Here is a 19,298-nt window from a genome sequence, read left to right on the forward strand (position 1 = left end):
TTATCGGACTTGGAATGTTTCCCTGCAGTGTACCCTATAGTGACACTGATGGGTGGATTTTGTTCAAATTTTGTAGGATTATTAGTAGGCACAATACATTGTAGATCTTACTGATTGGTGAAGTAACAGAAGTTATGGGACTTGCATTGTTTTCCTATGTTAAATCATTAAGTGACGCTTACTTGATTTAACTCCTCTGAAAATGCTGGATTGGTGACCATGCTACCATTTGGAATTCTTAATTAATTTCTAGTATCTTGCAACAGTCCGGAACAATTTTAGTACTGTAATAGAATATTCTTAACTTCCTTGGAAACCCTAATCAAAGTCTTTGAAATTAATGATGTCACAAACAGTAAAGATTTAGTTTTGTGGAGCTGGGGCTTGATTTTTATCTGTTGTCCTCTGGGAATAAATTAAGGAGGTATGCCTAGGGTAAGGGTCATAACTCTTGAAAACAGTGTTATGTTAGTATCATACTCAATTTCACTCAAGTATATCAAGGTTTTATTTGTAACAGAATTAAATCAGTCCAAGTTACTTAGATGCTTATATGAGATTTATGTAAAATGCTGTATACAAACATTCAAATGATTTGTAAGATTTGTGTCCCTTACCCTAGGTCTACCTTCTTGTGTTGTGCTTGACCAATTGTTCTGAAATTCTGATCTGATTTTACTTTCTACTAAAGAAATGTTCCTCCATAATTTTGACTTTGTGGCCCATACCAGACCATAAGGGTAAAAATAGGTCATTTATTAAAACCGTGTAGAATTGTAGTTTTTTTCCCACTCTAATTATTTATTTTTTATTGTATTCCTTATCAAACTCCAGCTCCTAGTGATAGGTGGTTTACTGTTTCACCTGTGACTATATTTCAGAAACACTTTTTCGTCACAGTTTTCTCAACCACTGCTCACCACAGCGGCTTAAAGTTTTAAAATATTTTCCATGGAACGGTAGGTATGCCATATTGTTGGATTCATTTTCAAAAAGTTTTTGAAAGTTTAAAATTTTCATTGTTTTTTTTATCAGCTTGATATTTTGAAACATTTTTCCTGTAGGTATGCCATATGGTGAGATACATTTTTGGAAAAATTTGATAACAACTATTTTTAAATTCTAACACCTTGTAGGCATGCCAAATGATAGGATTCATTTCCAGAAAAAATTGACAATAACTTCCTGTAAGAACGAGGACTTTGTTTATGTTCCAGATATCCTTAAAAGCAGGGGTATCACTAGTAAACCAACTCACAGATTGAAAGACAGAAAAAGGATTTGATAGATTTTCTGATAAGTATTTTTGTAAAATTTATAGGGCATTATTCTTTTCTTTTATGTTTCACTTAAAAGATTTTTTTATATTTTGTCGGTAAATTTCCTCTGACAGTGGGCCCGTGGAAGACAGAAAGACAGAAAAAGAATTGGATAAATTTTCTGGTTAGTATTTTTGTAAAATTTATAGGGCCAATTTTGTTTCATATATGTTACAATAGAAAAGATTTTTTAAAATTTTGTAGGTAAATTTTGTCAACAATAACTGTAAGAAAAAACAGAAAAAAATAGACAGAAAAAAGATCTGATATATTTTCTGGTCAGTATACTTCTGTAAAATGTATAGGGCTATCTTCTTTTTTCTTATGTTTTACTTAAAAAGCTATTATTTTATTTTGTAGATAAATTTCTCTGGCAGTGGGCCCGTAGAAAACAGAAAAGACAGAAAAAAAGATTTGATAAATTTTCTGGTTAGTATTTTTATAAAATTTATATGGTGTTATTCTTTTCTTGTACATTTTACTTAAAAAGATTTTTTAAATTTTGAAGGCTCGTGGAAGACAGAGAAAGACAGAAAAGAATTTGATAGATTTTCTGGTTAGTATTTTTGTAAAATTTATATGGTCAATTTTGTTTCTTATATGTTATAATAGAAAAGATTTTATTTTATTTTGTAGGTAAATTTTGTCTCCATGAACCCTTAGAAAACAGAGATAGGGCCATTGTTTTTTAATTTTTAGTTTTACGAAATAATTCCCGAAGTCATGAGTGGGAAGACGAAAAAAAAAAATTTATAATTTTTTTTTAGATTTTCTTCTTTTTTTTTTTTACTTTTCTGAACTTATTTAATATGGTTTTAAGACAAAATAAGTTGAATTTGTGCATTTGAAATTATGTTGTTTTCTTTCTGTCTGACATTGTTTTTCAATCATTTTAAAATAATGTGTTGATATTCTGCCCTCAAGGTTCTTGGACCTGCCTCTTTTTTTCCACTTTTTCCTAAATATTAAACAAAAATAGAGTTGATCATTCTTTTTATTATTTTCCAAACAATAAATGTATAGGTATTTATACCCCATTTCACTCATCACTCCCACAGGCAAATCAGGAACGAATCGTAGTGTAGCCCTGTCCATGAATGTAATCACTATTTCCATATATTTTTTTCTATTAATAGATCCGGATCTAATTCGTCAGATATAGCCTGGCCTGTCGTGGAATCAGTTTGGGCCTTTATAAATTTGTTTTTAATTGTTTTAAGACCAGGATCAAACACAATGATGCAGAACTATGAATGCATCTTTCCTGTGCTTGCTGTTCAGGTAAAACGGTACTATTTCTCATTATTTTAGGTTGGCCTTTTGTGTACCCTACTTAAGTAAATACTTCCGAACACTATGATTGGACAAATTTTGCTGATACCCAAAATGTTTTAATAATTCCAGGCTCTAACATAATAATACTTTTTAAAAATTGCATTTTATTTTGTGAAAACCATTTTATATAAATATTATGAATTTTTAAAATTTATGTGCCTTTTGCAGAAAAAGGGGGGAACTTCAATCCCAAACATCATATGCTTAAGATACCAAAGAATTGAGACGGTTTTGCTAGGACTTTGATCACAATTTTAGTTATAGAAATGAAGATACTACTGGAAAAAAAGTCAGTTTATAGCTCCGTCATTGTTTTAAAGGGTAATCAAGGGAACCAAGGTTATAGCGGTAATCAAAAGAATGTAATCCAGGGACAAAGACCAGACATGGAAAACAGACATACACAACAAAGAACATAAAGTAACTAAAATCATACATACAAAGTAACAAAAGCAAATGAGCAACTCGGACTCCACTAAAAACTGGGAGCATGGACTAGATGCACCGGTAGGGTAAGCGTCCTTTGCTTTTCTAGAAACACCTGCCAAGTTGCTCATAAAAAGTCAAGTCCGGGGTAGACAAACAAGGAAAGGAAAACTATGACCCATTGAATAAATCAGTTTTCATGGTGCAGATGGATACACCATAACGACCCACGAGTTCATGATGACGACCATAAAACTTCTGTAGTGATGACTTCAATTTTGTAGCAAGGTAACCCTGTTCCAGAAGCCTATTTGTTAGAGTTCTAGCACGATACAAAAAGTCTGCATAACGTATGAGTTGTGATATGAACACTCCATACGCAGGTGCCGAAGGAATGTTGCCACAGATGAAAGGGAAGTTGACAATTCTGACTGAAAAGTCATCACGTTTGTCGTAAAGTTTGGTCAATAGTTTTCCTTTACCATCGATTTCTAAGTGTAGATCAAGATTTGAGGCTGACTTTACAGTGTCTGTAGTATCCTTTATCTCAAGTTCTTTTGTGTATTAAAGGTGTGAATTTTTCAAAAGTTTCACTATTGTCGCCTATGAGAAATAAATAGTACCGTTCTACCTTCAGTCTCTTCGCTTCTAAGTATTCAAAACAAACTTTAAACAACATGGTTTTTACCGTAAAAACTGCTGTCTTTCAAGCTCAATAAAGATTAAGACTATGAAAGATATAGCCAATAACCTTTAACCTTTTATTTTTTTGAAACAGCAGAGCCCCGAGTTGGTCGGAAAAAAAATTAAAAAGGAACAAAAGTCATTTTTTTTTTTTTTCCAAATTGCTAAATTCATAAAACTAAAAATAATAAAAACAAAGGCCTAGAGAGAAAAAAAAATTTGATAGATATTCTGACTTGTATTTTCATAAAAATTATAGGGCCAATTTTGTTTCTTTTGTGATTCACTGAAAAAAAAGATTTTTTATTTTATTTTGTAGGTAAATTTCCTCTGACAGTGGGCCTGTGGAAAAATGCGAAATGACAGAAAAAATTTGATAGATTTTCTGATAAGTATTTTCATAAAATTTATAGGGTCTATTTTGTTTCTTTAATGTTTTACTAAAAAAAAAAATAATTTGTAGGTAAAAAATTTATCTGAGAGTGGGCCCGTGGAAAACTGAGAAAAGATAAAAGAGAATTTGATAGATTTTCTGGTTAGTATTTTTGTAAAATTTATAGGGCAAAATTTGTTTCTTTTGTGATTCACTGAAAAAAAAAGATTTTTTACTTTATTTTGTAGGTAAATTTCCTCTTACATTGCACCCGTGGAAAACAGAGAAAGGCAGAAAAAGAATTTGATAGATTTCCTGGTTAATATTTTTGTAAAAATTTATAGGGCCAATTTTGTTTCTTTTGTGATTCACTGAAAGAAAAGATTTTTTATTTTATTTTGTAGGTAAATTTCCTCTGACAGTGGGCCCATGGAAAACTGAGAAAAGACAAAAAAGAATTGGATAGATTTTCTGATTAATATTTTCATAAAATTTATAGGGCCAATTTTGTTTCTTTAATGTTTTACTAAAAAAAAAAATTAATTTTGTAGGTAAAAAATTTTTCTGACAGTGGGCCCTTGCAAAACCGAAAAAAAAAAGAAAAGAATTCGATAGATTTTCTGGTTAGTATCTTTGTAAAATTTATAGCGCAAAATTTGTTTCTTTTGTGATTCACTGAAAAAAAAAAAAAAGATTTTTTATTTTATTTTGTAGGTAATTTCCTCTTACATTGCACCCATGGAAAACAGAGAAAGGCAGAAAAAGGATTTGATAGATTTCCTGGTTAGTATTTTTGTAAAAATTTATAGGGCCAATTTTGTTTCTTGAATGTTTTACTAAAAAAAAACATTTTTAATTTTGTAGGTAAAAATGTTTTCCTACAGTGGGCCCTTGGAAAACTGAGAAAAGACAGAAAAGAATTTGATAGATTTTCTGGTTAGTATTTTTATAAAAAATTATAGGGCCAATTTTGTTACTTTTGTGATTCACTGAAAAAGATTTTTTATTTTATTTTGTAGGTAAATTTCCTCTGACAGTGGGCCTGTGGAAAAATGCGAAATGACAGAAAAAATTTGATAGATTTTCTGATAAGTATTTTCATAAAATTTATAGGGTCTATTTTGTTTCTTTAATGTTTTACTTAAAAAAAAAAAATAATTTGTAGGTAAAAAATTTATCTGAGAGTGGGCCCGTGGAAAACTGAGAAAAGATAAAAGAGAATTTGATAGATTTTCTGGTTAGTATTTTTGTAAAATTTATAGGGCAAAATTTGTTTCTTTTGTGATTCACTGAAAAAAAAAGATTTTTTACTTTATTTTGTAGGTAAATTTCCTCTTACATTGCACCCGTGGAAAACAGAGAAAGGCAGAAAAAGAATTTGATAGATTTCCTGGTTAATATTTTTGTAAAAATTTATAGGGCCAATTTTGTTTCTTTTGTGATTCACTGAAAGAAAAGATTTTTTATTTTATTTTGTAGGTAAATTTCCTCTGACAGTGGGCCCATGGAAAACTGAGAAAAGACAAAAAAGAATTGGATAGATTTTCTGATTAATATTTTCATAAAATTTATAGGGCCAATTTTGTTTCTTTAATGTTTTACTAAAAAAAAAAAATTAATTTTGTAGGTAAAAAATTTTTCTGACAGTGGGCCCTTGCAAAACCGAAAAAAAAAAGAAAAGAATTCGATAGATTTTCTGGTTAGTATCTTTGTAAAATTTATAGCGCAAAATTTGTTTCTTTTGTGATTCACTGAAAAAAAAAAAAAAGATTTTTTATTTTATTTTGTAGGTAATTTCCTCTTACATTGCACCCATGGAAAACAGAGAAAGGCAGAAAAAGGATTTGATAGATTTCCTGGTTAGTATTTTTGTAAAAATTTATAGGGCCAATTTTGTTTCTTGAATGTTTTACTAAAAAAAAACATTTTTAATTTTGTAGGTAAAAATGTTTTCCTACAGTGGGCCCTTGGAAAACTGAGAAAAGACAGAAAAGAATTTGATAGATTTTCTGGTTAGTATTTTTATAAAAAATTATAGGGCCAATTTTGTTACTTTTGTGATTCACTGAAAAAGATTTTTTATTTTATTTTGTAGGTAAATTTCCTCTGATAGTGGGCCCTTGGAAAACTGAGAAAAGACAGAAAAGAATTTGATAGATTTTCTGGTTAGTATTTTTTCTTAAAATTTATATGGTCAATTTTGTTTCTTATATGTTATAATAGAAAAGATTTTATTTTATTTTGTAGGTAAATTTTGTCTCCATGAACCCTTAGAAAAGATAGAAAGAAAAGAATTTGATGGACTACTGGTTAGTATTTTTGTAAAATTTATAGGGCCTTATTCTTTTCTTATATATTTTACTTAAAAAGATTTTTCAAATTTGTAGGTATAAAATTTTTCCAACTGGGGGCCCGTGGAAAACAGAGAAAAGACAGAAAAGGATTTTTTGATAGATTTTCTGGTTAGTATTTTTGTAAAATTTATAGGGCCAATATTGTTTCTTTTGTGATTCACTAAAAAAAAAAAGATTTTTTATTTTATTTTGTAGGTAAATTTCCTCTGACAGTGGCCCCATGAAAAACTGAGAAAAGACAGAAAAGAATTTGATAAATTTTCTGGTTAGTATTTTTGTAAAAAATTATAGGGCCAATTTTGTTTTTTTTTGTGATTCTCTGAAAAGAAAGATTTTTTATTTTATTTTGTAGGTAAATTTCCTCTGACAGTGGGACCGTTGAAAACTGAGATAGACAGAAAAGAATTTGATAGATTTTCTGGTAAGTATTATAGTAAAATTTATATGGCCAATTTTGTTTCTTATATGTATAAATAGAAAAGATTTTTTAAAAGTTTGCAGGTAAATTTTGTCTCCATGAGCCGTAGGAAAACAGAGATAGACAGAAAAAAGATCTGATAGATTTTCTGGTTAGTATACTTTTGTAAAATCTATAGGACCATCTTCTTTTTCTTTTATGTTTTACTTAAAAAGATAATATTTTATTTTGTAGGTAAATTTGTCTGACAGTGGGTCCGTGGAAAACAGAGAAAAGACAGAAAAGGATTTTTTGATCGATTTTCTGGTTAGTATTTTTGTAAAATTTATAGGGCCAATATTGTTTCTTTTGTGATTCACTAAAACAAAAGATTTTTTATTTTATTTTGTAGGTAAATTTCCTCTGACAGTGGGCCCATGGAAAACTGAGAAAAGACAGAAAAGAATTTGATAAATTTTCTGGTTAGTATTTTTGTAAAAAATTATAGGGCCAATTTTGTTTCTTGTGTGATTCTCTGAAAAGAAAGATTTTTTATTTTATTTTGTAGGTAAGTTTCCTCTGACAGTGGGGCCGTTGAAAACTGAGATAGACAGAAAAGAATTTGATAGATTTTCTGGTTAGTATATTAGTAAAATTCATAGGGACAATTTTGTTTCTTATATGTTATAATAGAAAAGATTTTTTAAAAGTTTGCAGGTAAATTTTGTCTCCATGAGCCGTAGGAAAACAGAGATAGACAGAAAAAAGATCTGATAGATTTTCTGGTTAGTATACTTTCGTAAAATTTATAGGACCATCTTCTTTTCTTTTATGTTTTACTTAAAAAGATAGATAATATTTTATTTTGTAGGTAAATTTGTCTGACAGTGGGTCTGTGGAAAACAGAGAAAAGACAGAAAAGGATTTTTTGATCGATTTTCTGGTTAGTATTTTTGTAAAATTTATAGGGCCAATATTGTTTCTTTTGTGATTCACTAAAACAAAAGATTTTTTATTTTATTTTGTAGGTAAATTTCCTCTGACAGTGGGCCCATGGAAAACTGAGAAAAGACAGAAAAGAATTTGATAAATTTTCTGGTTAGTATTTTTGTAAAAAATTATAGGGCCAATTTTGTTTCTTGTGTGATTCTCTGAAAAGAAAGATTTTTTATTTTATTTTGTAGGTAAGTTTCCTCTGACAGTGGGGCCGTTGAAAACTGAGATAGACAGAAAAGAATTTGATAGATTTTCTGGTCAGTATTTTTTCTTAAAATTTATATGGCCAATTTTGTTTCTTATATGTTATAATAGAGAAGATTTTTTAAAAGTTTGCAGGTAAATTTTGTCTCCATGAGCCGTAGGAAAACAGAGATAGACAGAAAAAAGATCTGATAGATTTTCTGGTTAGTATACTTTCGTAAAATTTATAGGACCATCTTCTTTTCTTTTATGTTTTACTTAAAAAGATAGATAATATTTTATTTTGTAGGTAAATTTGTCTGACAGTGGGCCCGTGGAAAACAGAGAAAAGACAGAAAAGGATTTTTTGATCGATTTTCTGGTTAGTATTTTTGTAAAATTTATATGGTCAATTTTGTTTCTTATATGTTATAATAGAAACGAATTTTTTTTTTATTTTGTAGGTGAATTTTGTCTCCATGAACCCTTAGAAAACAGTGATAGACAGAAAAGAATTTGATGGATTTTTGGTTAGTGTATTTGTAAAATTTATAGGGCCTTAATATATTTATATATTATATCTTATATATTTTACTTAAAAAGATTTTTCAAATTTTGTAGGTATAAAATTTTTACGACTGCGGACCCATGGAAAACAGAGAAAAGACAAAAAAGGATTTCTTGATAGATTTTCTAGTTAGTATTTTTGTAAAATTTATATGGTCAATTTTGTTTCTTATATGTTATAATAGAAAAAATTTTTTTTAATTTTGTAGGTAAATTTTGTCTCCATGAACCCTTAGAAAGCAGAGATAGAGGAAAAAGATCTGATAGATTTTCTGGTTACTGTACTTTTCGTAAAATTTATAGGGCCATCTTCTTTTCTTTTATGTATTTAAAAAGATAATATTTCATTTTGTAGATAAATTTCTCTGACAGTGGACCCTTAGAAAACAGAGGAAGACAGAAAAAGGATTTGATAGATTTTTACTAGAAACAATTTTTAATTATATTTTGTAGGTGATATTGACAGAAATTATATTGGCTCTTATATCTCAAAGACAGACAGAAAAAGGGATTTTATATATATTTTTAGGTTAGTATATTTGTATTATTTTAAGGCCAACTTTGTTTTTCTTTCATATTTTACCTTCATTGTTTTACATTTTGTAGGTAAAAGAATGGCTACCATTGGCCCTTAGATCTCAAAGTCAGTCAGATAAAGGATTGAAAACATATTTTGGTTAGTGTTTTTGTATAATTTTAAGGTCAACTGTAATATTTTAATGCAGTCAAATGACTCCTGATTTTCCTAAATATTCTTCATTTTTTCCTGATTTTGAGCAATTTTCCAGAGAAACTCCTGATAACTCCTGATTTTGAATCTTTGCACCACCAAAAAAAATTGATAAAATATTTACATATTTCATAGTGTTATACAAATAAAACTGAATGTATATTGTGAAGAATGAGGTTGTGTATTCATCGGGTTGCTGTTTTACATTCAAATTGTGACTATATATCATTTTTTAAGTATTTTGATGAGTGTTCCAACTTCTTTCAAAGAGTTGCTTCTCAAATTGCTACATTTCTTGAGAGCTCTTACTTAGAGGGGTGGAAGGCGGCCCTTACTTAGGGGGGTGGAAGGCAGTCCTTACTTAGAGGGGTGGAAGGCAACTATTACCTAGAGGGGTGGAAGGCAGCCCTTACTTCGAGGGGTGGAAGGCAGCCCTTACTTAGAGGGGTGGAAGGCAGCCGTTTTCATGGAGTTTTGTATTATTACATTACTTTTTATGTAAAAAAAATTACTGATAATCTTCTGATTTTTATGAACATTATTTCCTGATTTCCTAATTTTTTTACCCAAAAAATGCTTGACACATTCTTCTTTAATATTAGTTTTATGTTTTTTGTTTTCTGCGTATGGAAATTTTTTTTTTTCAAATTTTGTATGGGCGTAAAACCCCAACAGTCAATGAATCAAATTTTGTAGGATTGTTAGGCGCCGTAGTTAGTACATCATCTCACTGAATGGATATTGTTCAATCTGCTGTTGTCTTTGTGGATGTGTAGCCTATTAAACCGTAGAAATAATTCGTACCTTTGTTACAAAGAAATAATTGTATCAGTATTGTACCTCCACGTAACTTTTTTGTATTGCCAGAGGACTTTCAAACTTTTGTTGTGGCTGGGAATGTATGACTACATTTATCTTAAATGCTTATGGTTAATACTGTTTGCTTATATCTAAAGTCAACTTCTTTTTGTGATTTAAGAACAACAAAACTTTATGTTGAAGTCCAAGTCGCTCAGAAACTGGTTCTTGATTCAATCAAATCTGTTGATCTAATTCAACCATTCACATGAAGTACTAACACTAAATAACATTGTACTTACAGCACAAACAAATCTCAAGTGAGAGGGAGACAACTTGCAGTAGAACAAGGGGGATATCTTAGACATTAGGCATCAGTAGACATGTGACTGTTTGGAAAAATAATGGCTCAGATACCGGTAGAACTAGTTCACCAATAGGTATGTGTAAACACCTATTTTAAACATGTGCTGTATGGTCTGAGTGTATATTGGATTATTCTTCTTTCCTTCATTCTGAATCAAAAGTACAAGTACAAAAGGGTGTTAAATTCATAGAAGCAAAGAAACCACAAGTCAAAATGGGGTTGAGAACAAAAAATGGCTACTAAGATGCTTTTATGAAGTTCACAAATCCATGCACCATGAAAAAATTTTTGAGCCACAAAATAATTATCACAAAAACATTTACCATGTACTTACTTACATTGATTAAGGATTTTATTCAATTAAGCTTTCATTTGAATTCATGTAAAACTGTGAAAGTACTTTAATTCGTGGATTCCAATTTTCATGGATTAGAGAAGAAATACAAGTTAGTGGATTCTTGAATTCGTGGTTTGGAGGTTTTGACTTTACACATCAATTTAAATCTCCTTTTCATTGGGAATTAAAATTCATGATTTGGCTTACCCACGAAATCCATGAAGATTGGTACCCCATGAACAATAGTATTTTCACGATATTTTTTCTTTTGTAAACAAAATATTTTTTTTATATTGTAGCTTATGAACAATCCCAGAAAGAAAGCTTTTCAGGCATGATGATGTCAAAGGTTTATATAGAAAAGGCCAAAGTGAGGAAGGAGAGATTGTTTTGATGAATTTGATTTTTATACAACCGCAAAAAAATGTTTGGATGGTATAATGGTATTGCCCTGTTATCTCCCTTGGCGTCTGTTAACTTTTATTAATTGTGATGACATGAGTAAATCTTTTGAAAATTAGGGGCTAAACAGGGGAAAATAGGTTTACCATAAAAAATTTATTGGAAAAGTTTATTTTTGATTCAGTCTTTATGGTTCAGATGTCAATATGTTCCTTTAGAAATTCTGTTTAAGAAAAAAGGGGTTTAATCTTTAACCATTTTGGAGTAAAAGGGTTTTCAAGTTTCAGGGTCAAAGGGGCTACACCCTAAAAAATTAAGTTTTCCATTCGAGGTCTGATTTCAGTTTTTTTTTTTTTTTTTTTTTTTTTTTTTATTGGATTCCTCATGATAATCCCAGCCTCCATTTTACAAAGTTTGTGGGAATCACCCTCTGTGTTTATCGGTCCACCCATCCATCAAACTATCCCCATTTCTTGTAAGTGAACTCCAAATCTGCATGTGGCAACCAACCTTCCATGTGCATTAAGGAACATAATGACTGTTGAATGGTTCTGAAGGAGGATAATTCTACAAGTGTTTTTTATTTTAAGTCTATATGAACCAGGGCTACAATGTGAAAGTACTATTATTCAAGAGGTATCAATTTTCGTGGTTTATGTGGGAAGGTAAACCCATTACATATAGTTTCCAGCAAAAAAAGAGATTTTTTTAATGTGTATACTGAAAATCTAAAAACCATGAATTCAAAAATTAATGAACTTAATAATTTTTTCCTTAATCAACGAAAATTGGTGTCTATGAATTGAAAGTACTTCTATTTGTGATCTTGTTCACAGTATTTCTAGTTTGAATTGTTTAGATTTTATTGGGGCATTTATGAACTTGTGTTGAACCTCTACTTGCAAGTGAGGTTATAAAGCATTAAGAATCTCCATCCTCCCATCCTTCCTTCCTTCCTCCCGTTACACAGAAGGGTACCCACCACACGGCCAACACCCTTACTATGCCACCAAATGTAATTTTATGAAACTTTAACAGTATCCTTATTGCTTATTTTCTTTGTGCATTTACATGGTTTTTATTTATATTTTGATCCAAAGTATAGGTTTCATATTAGTCACATGAACTTGTTCTTCCTCAAAATTGGGGACACAGGGGTACCCATCTCTTATCTGTTACTCCTCCTACATCTCTTAATGGAATTAAATGAAACTTTAACAGACATTTTATTGCAGTGCACCTAAAATTATTTATAATGGTTTTTGTTTATTTTTGTTATTTTATTTTATTTTATTTTATTTTATTTTATTTTTTTTTTGGGGGGGGGCTTCTTTTGTAATGCTGCAATTTTGCTGTACAAAAGTTTCTTTTAGTGCTATTTATGCTTTATTTGTCTTCATCATATTTATAAATGTTTGCCATTGTTTCATTTTGTTTACTGTCACATTATATGCATGCACTGTATATATAACTCACTAAATATCAGTTATAATATCATTGATACTGTATTGTTATTTTACTTGCCAACTTTTAATAAAATGTATTCACTTTGGTTTGATTTGATTTGGTAACAATACCATAGCTGCTTCACTCTTAGAAGTTAAATATGAAGTGCTTGATGGTAAAATTAAACAACTTTTTTTTTATACTTTTAGTGCCTTCAACAAATTTTACCATAGTTACATATTTTTATTACAAAATGTAAAAAAAATATTCATCATTTTCATGGATCTCCAAAATGTGAGGTTTTGAAAAATGTATACTTTAGATAAGAAAAAAAACTGCTAGATTAGCTTGTCTATATATAGCTTTATTCCACAAAATGACATAAAATTTTCTGCAGTGACCTGTATATATATGGTACTACCTGTATACATACCATTGTCTACTTCCATTTTATCACTCGGTGGTGTTCATATTTCTTACCTGCAACCCCTACATTACTGAATGGAATTTATTGCAAATTTCACAGAGATTTTATTACAAAAGCTGATTTTGCATTTTACTCATTATGAGGCAGAGGCTATATTGCCATTACCTTGTCTGTTCATAGAAGATACCTCAGCTTAGATTGGTATGTTGATTTTACATGGTGACTTGTACTGTGTTTCCCCTTTCAGGATGTGTCACATGTCTTCTTCCTGTTAAATTACCAACTTAGCATTTTTAGAGTGTACATATTGGAAATTTTGGTAACAGCTTCTATTAGATGGATTGCTTAGATATTTTGGATACTGTATATGCGTGCTGGCTTGTACTATGCAACCCTTTTTAGCTCACCTGGCCATAAGCCATGTGAGCTATTGCCATCATTTGACGTCTGTCGTCGTTAACAATTTTTCTAAACTCTTTTCCTTTGAAACTACTAAACCAATAAGAACTAAACTCGGTATGAATGTTTCTTTGGGTATCCTGCCTAGAACTGATGCAGGGATTTTATATCCTTCAAAAACAATAGCTGCTGTTACTAAAAAAAGAACATAGGGGTCATACAAATGTTTTTTGCATATTTCTCCAAAACCGTTAGGTTAAACCTAATTCTTTCAAATAGCTGAAATGATCTTCATTTAAAGACCTACAAAAGTACAAGGATAAAAGTTGTCAGATGACTCCTTTTAAGAGTTATTGTCCTTGAAAGGGGAGAAAAAATGACTTTTTTTTAGTTTTCAGCCAATACCTTTAGAACTATGATAGATAGAAGGAAACTTTCAATTGGTGAAATGATCTTTAAGATAAGTCCTACGGAAGTCTTCTCGAGTCAAAATTGTTGGATAACTTGAAAGGCAAAACTCAAACAAGTGAGTGATTCAGGCCCTTGGGAGCCTCTTGTTCAGGTTCATAGATCATCTACTTACTGTTTTACTGATCAATTTGGTAATTTTTTGGTGGTGCATAATGGAAATTTTCGGAACAGGTTTTTATGCTTCTGTTGGAGGGAGTGCTTAGATATCTTCTTTCAAATGATCACTTGTACTGTTTTCCTCTCTAGTTTTGACTGAAGTGGTTGGGTAGGGGTACCTCTATATACCAAACAAAATTGTTGTAACTTTGGATTTTACAATTTGTAGTCACTGCCGGGGGAATCCAGCATTTAAAATAGGGTGGGAGTGTTAAGTGTTAGAATTAAATCTGAAGCAAAGCAAGGCAAAAAGACTTAGAAGGTAGATCTTTTCCCCTCAATTTTAGGGGGCATACACCTGGCATGCCCATCTTGGGATTTGTGTTTGACTGTACTATGCATCCAGGACATGGATAGTTTTGAGTCAAAATAGTTTTGTTTGCCTACATGCAAATTGTACCTTCTGTGAGCAAGCCTAATGAAATTCCACTCAGCATGCCAGGCTATTACAAAGCAGGGTCTGTTGGTAAAGTTCTTGTCCTACAACAAATGTAAGGTCTACCATTGGATGTAAATCTACAATCATCAATCAGGTAACTTTTTGCAATGTTAGGTAAAGATGTATGATTGAAATGTGGATACAATTATAAATTGTTCAAACTAAGGAGTGGTTTGTGCAAAGCGTGGATTAATGTTAAAAAAGATAAAAAATATCAAAATATTTTTTTTTCTTCACTGAGTTTATATAAAGAGAAATATTTTTGTACTTTACCTCTTGAATGAAAATTTAATACGGAATTTATTCACTACCATTATGTCTTCCCTTCATCCTTAAATAAGCCAAAAACTGAATAAAAAATCTGATGATATTGTTATATCACATCCTTTCATTTCCTTTTTATATTTTGCACATATATAAGTTGGGGGGGAGGGTATATTGGAATCTGCCACCCCTCTGTTTTTAGCATAACAAAAGGAACTTGAGACATGTATTTAGCTCTGTTAAAAATGATTTGATTCCAAATGGCCAAAAGGAGGCCATATAGATCTTATATTTGTAAGAATAAGAACAGAAAGATTATTTTAAGTCACTATTTTTGATTAACCACAATATAATACTGTTATGTCTGAGCCATTCATGAATTCCTACACAAAATTGTAGTAGACAATTTTAATACATGTAGTTCTTTCTCTGATATCAACACATAAGGAGCCATACTGTAGTTAAATATTTTTAGCAATGTATAGACTTGCTTAGTGATTAAGAAATGGTATAAGCATAGAGTTATGCAAAAACAACATTTTAATTTATATTTAAACATAAAAATCAAGTGTTAGGCATAGAAGATAATGAACTTCTGCCTTACTACAAATAAATTGGGTTTTTTTGTAAAGTAGCATGTTTCTATGGGGAGGGTGGGAGCTACTTTTTTCTTATCACCTTTTAAGTACAAATTGCCAAAAATAATCATTGTTATCAGTTTTTATCTACAAGAAAAAGCATGGATTGCCAGGGGTAGATTTAGACAGTTTTAGGTTGAAATTTTAATATCTTGCTAATTTTACAACAAAAGTTATCTACATTGCACCCACTCTAGAAGAATATTTCAAAAAATTAACCACAAGCAATTTTTCTTAAATCGTGGATCCGCCCCCTGACTGATATGATGAAACACAACAAATGCACCATCATGTAACCTTTATTAAAAAGAAAATAACCTACAGAGATCAGGTATTTTTTTGTGTTCCAAGGGCAATAACTCTAATATTCTATCCAACAAACATTAATGACCTTACGGTATTGTTGCAATTTACAGTTTTTAAGATATTGATTCATGTCACAAATGGACTACCCTTACTTTTTTGTTGTGTTCAAATGTAGTTCTTGCTATGATAGGTCATTCTAAACTAGATGTGTTGGCACAACACCATAATGCCCCCACCAGTATAGTCAGCGCTCCATCAAAAATTGGTAAACCAGAAGAGAACTTAACCTCTGTGTGTAACTCATCAATATAAATCTGCATACCAAACATCTGATCAATATTTAAAGGTGTGTAGAAAAGTCATGAAAACAAAAATGAACTTTTCTAAGTTCAAAGGACACAACTCCATCAAAAATTACTGATCCATAACTCATCAATATACACCTGTGTGCAAAAAAAATAACTTCAATGTCATCAGTGTTTAAAAAAATAGTTCGGGAAACTGGTCAAACAGTAATTTTTCGTAGTTAAAATGGATACAACTTTAAAAAGGTCATTTTTGTAGGGGCCAGAAACAAGCATTTTCCTGACAATAACTTTACTATTAGCAGATTTCTTTGAAATTATACCACAAAAAGGTGGGGTTGGTGTTTGCTATAAGGGGTTATGACTTGAACCCTTTAGGAATTGGGAGCCACATAATATCACATATCAGGAAAGTCATTATACAAAGACAATATTGATGTTAAGGCGAAGTAGGGTTTGATTGATTATGAGGGTTGTCACCTTCATTGTTTATGAATAAGAGACAAAAAAGACCACTTCATGGTTTAATTCTGGTCATACTCTTATCCTGTGTCAAATATTGTATTTCCATCAAACTTCAAAGCTGAAGAACTATCCAGCTTGAATGGTGTTTTCATACTTGCCTGATTGTTCAGTATTTGACAGAGGTTATATCAATCTGCTCCCTGTGAAGCATTTTAATGCATTGTCCAAATTTGGTATTGAACAGTTTCAGATAAGTGGAATGTTAAAGTAATGACAACAGTCACAAAGTTCCTTTCAGGTTTAGATGAGTAAATCCTGATTGCTTGCTTGCTAAATTGACAAGAAACTAAAACTATTGTGATCTCACAAAAATACCTATTCCCAATTACTGCACATCTTCACTATATACAACATTCCTGTCACCTTTGATCAGGTAAGAAAGAGCTGTACTTAAAAGCAATGTGGATTGAAAGACCAATTTCCATATATCCTTACCCTAAAATGGATTTTTCAGGATACATCAAAACTCATTTATTCTTCATCAGTAATAGGGACATTTAAGGTTGGCCTATTAGCTGCTAAAAGTGAACCATCATTTGGACAAGTAAAAATTAAATTATACGTTCCTATAGGATAACCAAATTTTATTCATTTTTTAACACTCATATACTTTTAAAAGGACAACCTATATTTCAATTTGAGCAAATAGAATTTTCATCACCTTGCCAGATAGGAAAAGGTTCATTTAAAAGGTTAACATTATATCGTGAGTAATGATGAATTCAAATTGATTTTTTCTTTTCTCAATTGTTACTTGATACCCCCCCTTTTGGTTTCTGCTTCTTCCATCCAGGCCTTAACATTATCGTCTTGTAAGTGGTATTGCAGATTCATTCTGATGTAAGTTTTTTTTATCATCTTCATCAGGTGAAACTGTATTCTCAAACACAAGACATTTCAACAATGTCATGAACCATTTCTCTAAGACCTTGTCTACAGACCAATTCTATCATTGATGAGTAGATCAGCTTAGACCTTCTCCACAGTCCAGTTGTATCATTGATGAGTAGATCAGCTTAAACCTCCTCTACAGACCAGTTCTATCATTGATGAGTAGATCAGCTTAAACCTCCTCTACAGACCAGTTCTATCATTGATGAGTAGATCAGCTTAGACCTCTTCTACAGACCAGTTTCATCATTGATGAGTAGATCAGCTTAGACCTCCTCTACAGACCAGTTTCATCATTGATGAGTAGATCAGCTTAGACCTCCTCTACAGACCAGTTTCATCATTGATAAGTGGAGATTTATTAACAGGAAACATGGAATATCCTTGCAGTCAGTTTAGGCATATCATTTTGTGGTTTTTGCATTTTGAGGATCACATCAAATACCATTCAGTTTATTTAGTAATTGAACTGCAGACTCAAGTTTTTTAAGATAATGATTTTTTAATTGAATTATTTTCTGAAATCTGCGAGTTGCTGGACAACCCCTCTTGTGAAAACTTACACAACTACTTTGGAATTGAATCATAATACTACACGTGCTATTATTAAAGTCAAACCCTATGGCAGAAAAAAGTAGGTTCCTGATAAAGAAATGGAAATACATTCTGGAGATGAAAAATTTAACCAGACAACAGAGGGCAATAACTCCTAAGTATGGTTCTGTCTGAAAACCAGGCAGGGGATGATTCATCATATCAATCAATTGTTAATGAATGTACCCTGGTACATTTGTTATATTCTAAAATCAACTCTTCCTATGTTTATTTTTCGGATCTGCTATATATCGGGAAATATTTTTTGACTGGTTCTAGTGTTAGAATTCTGGTGGGAAAATTTTTACTTACTTTTCTATAGTAAGATATCACCAATATTGAAGTGTTAATGTCTCCAGTGGGGAACCTTCATTTACACTTTTACTTACAGGCTTCTGCCTGATTTTATTGCAGAGCTGTACTGAGGAATTGTTACAAAACCTACTTATGGATCATTTAAAAAACAAAAAATGCAAAAATTGAACATTTTCCGGGTTTTAAGGTCAATAACTCCAAAAACGAGTTGTCACTCAACTTGGACCCTACAAGGAATTTTGTAGGCCTTGTCATAAGGACCATTTCAAGAAATGAATGTTAACTTCTATCTATTATAAGCTTAAAGCTAAAAAAAAATCACCATTTTCGTGTATCAGGGGCAACAACTGTAAAAAGAAATTGTCACAATCTGCAGCCTATAAGGATTTTCGTAGGCCTTAGCATAAGGATTATTTCAATAATGAAAACTATATTCTATCAGTTACGATTACCACATTGCAAGTTAAAAACCAAAACAAACAAAAAACCCTGTTTTGGTTTTTAACTTGGGTAATAACTATTTAAACTATTTAATAAGGAGTTTTCGTACAACTTACAACCAATACAATGTAAATGGAAACTTCTGCAGAGATCACATTTTCTGTAAAATCCCTTGAGCATTTTAGGAAGTTGTGCTTACAAGGTTACATGTAAAAATCTCCATTTGGAGTTCTCTGACAGCAATGATATTCCTTCATGTGTATGCCATCCAATGAAATTGCTCAAAATTCCTAGAGGAGTTTAAGGCTAAAACCACTTTCCACTTCCCATAAACTTCAGTGCTAATTTCACAACATTCAATGGCTTCTCTGGACTTTACCTTAACTTTAACCTGCAGAAGACTATACATCAGC

General features: G+C 31.1%; 2 long non-coding RNA genes across 4 annotated transcripts; both read left to right on the top strand.

The window, feature by feature from the left end:
• Nucleotides 1-1,117: 1,117 nt before the first annotated feature.
• Nucleotides 1,118-5,122, top strand: LOC148598944 (uncharacterized). 2 transcript variants are annotated; one of them, XR_015918598.1, is made up of 4 exons: nucleotides 1,118-1,443; nucleotides 1,680-1,875; nucleotides 4,084-4,455; nucleotides 4,852-5,122. It is a non-coding gene; the product is annotated as an uncharacterized LOC148598944 (long non-coding RNA). The 2 variants fall into 2 exon arrangements; XR_015918597.1 differs by lacking the exon at nucleotides 4,852-5,122 and having other exon boundaries at nucleotides 4,084-4,814.
• A 49-nt stretch (nucleotides 5,123-5,171) lies between these two features.
• LOC148598945 (uncharacterized) lies at nucleotides 5,172-11,752 on the top strand. Of its 2 annotated transcripts, XR_015918599.1 has the most exons (16): nucleotides 5,172-5,836; nucleotides 5,928-5,996; nucleotides 6,233-6,302; nucleotides 6,385-6,446; nucleotides 6,844-6,912; nucleotides 7,144-7,215; nucleotides 7,301-7,370; nucleotides 7,457-7,525; nucleotides 7,760-7,831; nucleotides 7,917-7,986; nucleotides 8,073-8,141; nucleotides 8,378-8,597; nucleotides 8,689-8,763; nucleotides 9,088-9,310; nucleotides 10,467-10,602; nucleotides 11,166-11,752. It is a non-coding gene; the product is annotated as an uncharacterized LOC148598945 (long non-coding RNA). The 2 variants fall into 2 exon arrangements; XR_015918600.1 differs by lacking the exons at nucleotides 5,172-5,836; nucleotides 5,928-5,996; nucleotides 6,233-6,302; nucleotides 6,385-6,446 and adding an exon at nucleotides 6,669-6,756.
• The last annotated feature ends 7,546 nt before the right edge of the window (nucleotides 11,753-19,298 follow it).

The sequence above is a fragment of the Perna viridis genome, chromosome 14 (assembly GCF_037379345.1).
Source record: "Perna viridis isolate PV_CMFRI_1.1 ecotype Kerala chromosome 14, ASM3737934v1, whole genome shotgun sequence".
NCBI classification, from domain to species: Eukaryota; Metazoa; Mollusca; class Bivalvia; order Mytilida; family Mytilidae; genus Perna; species Perna viridis.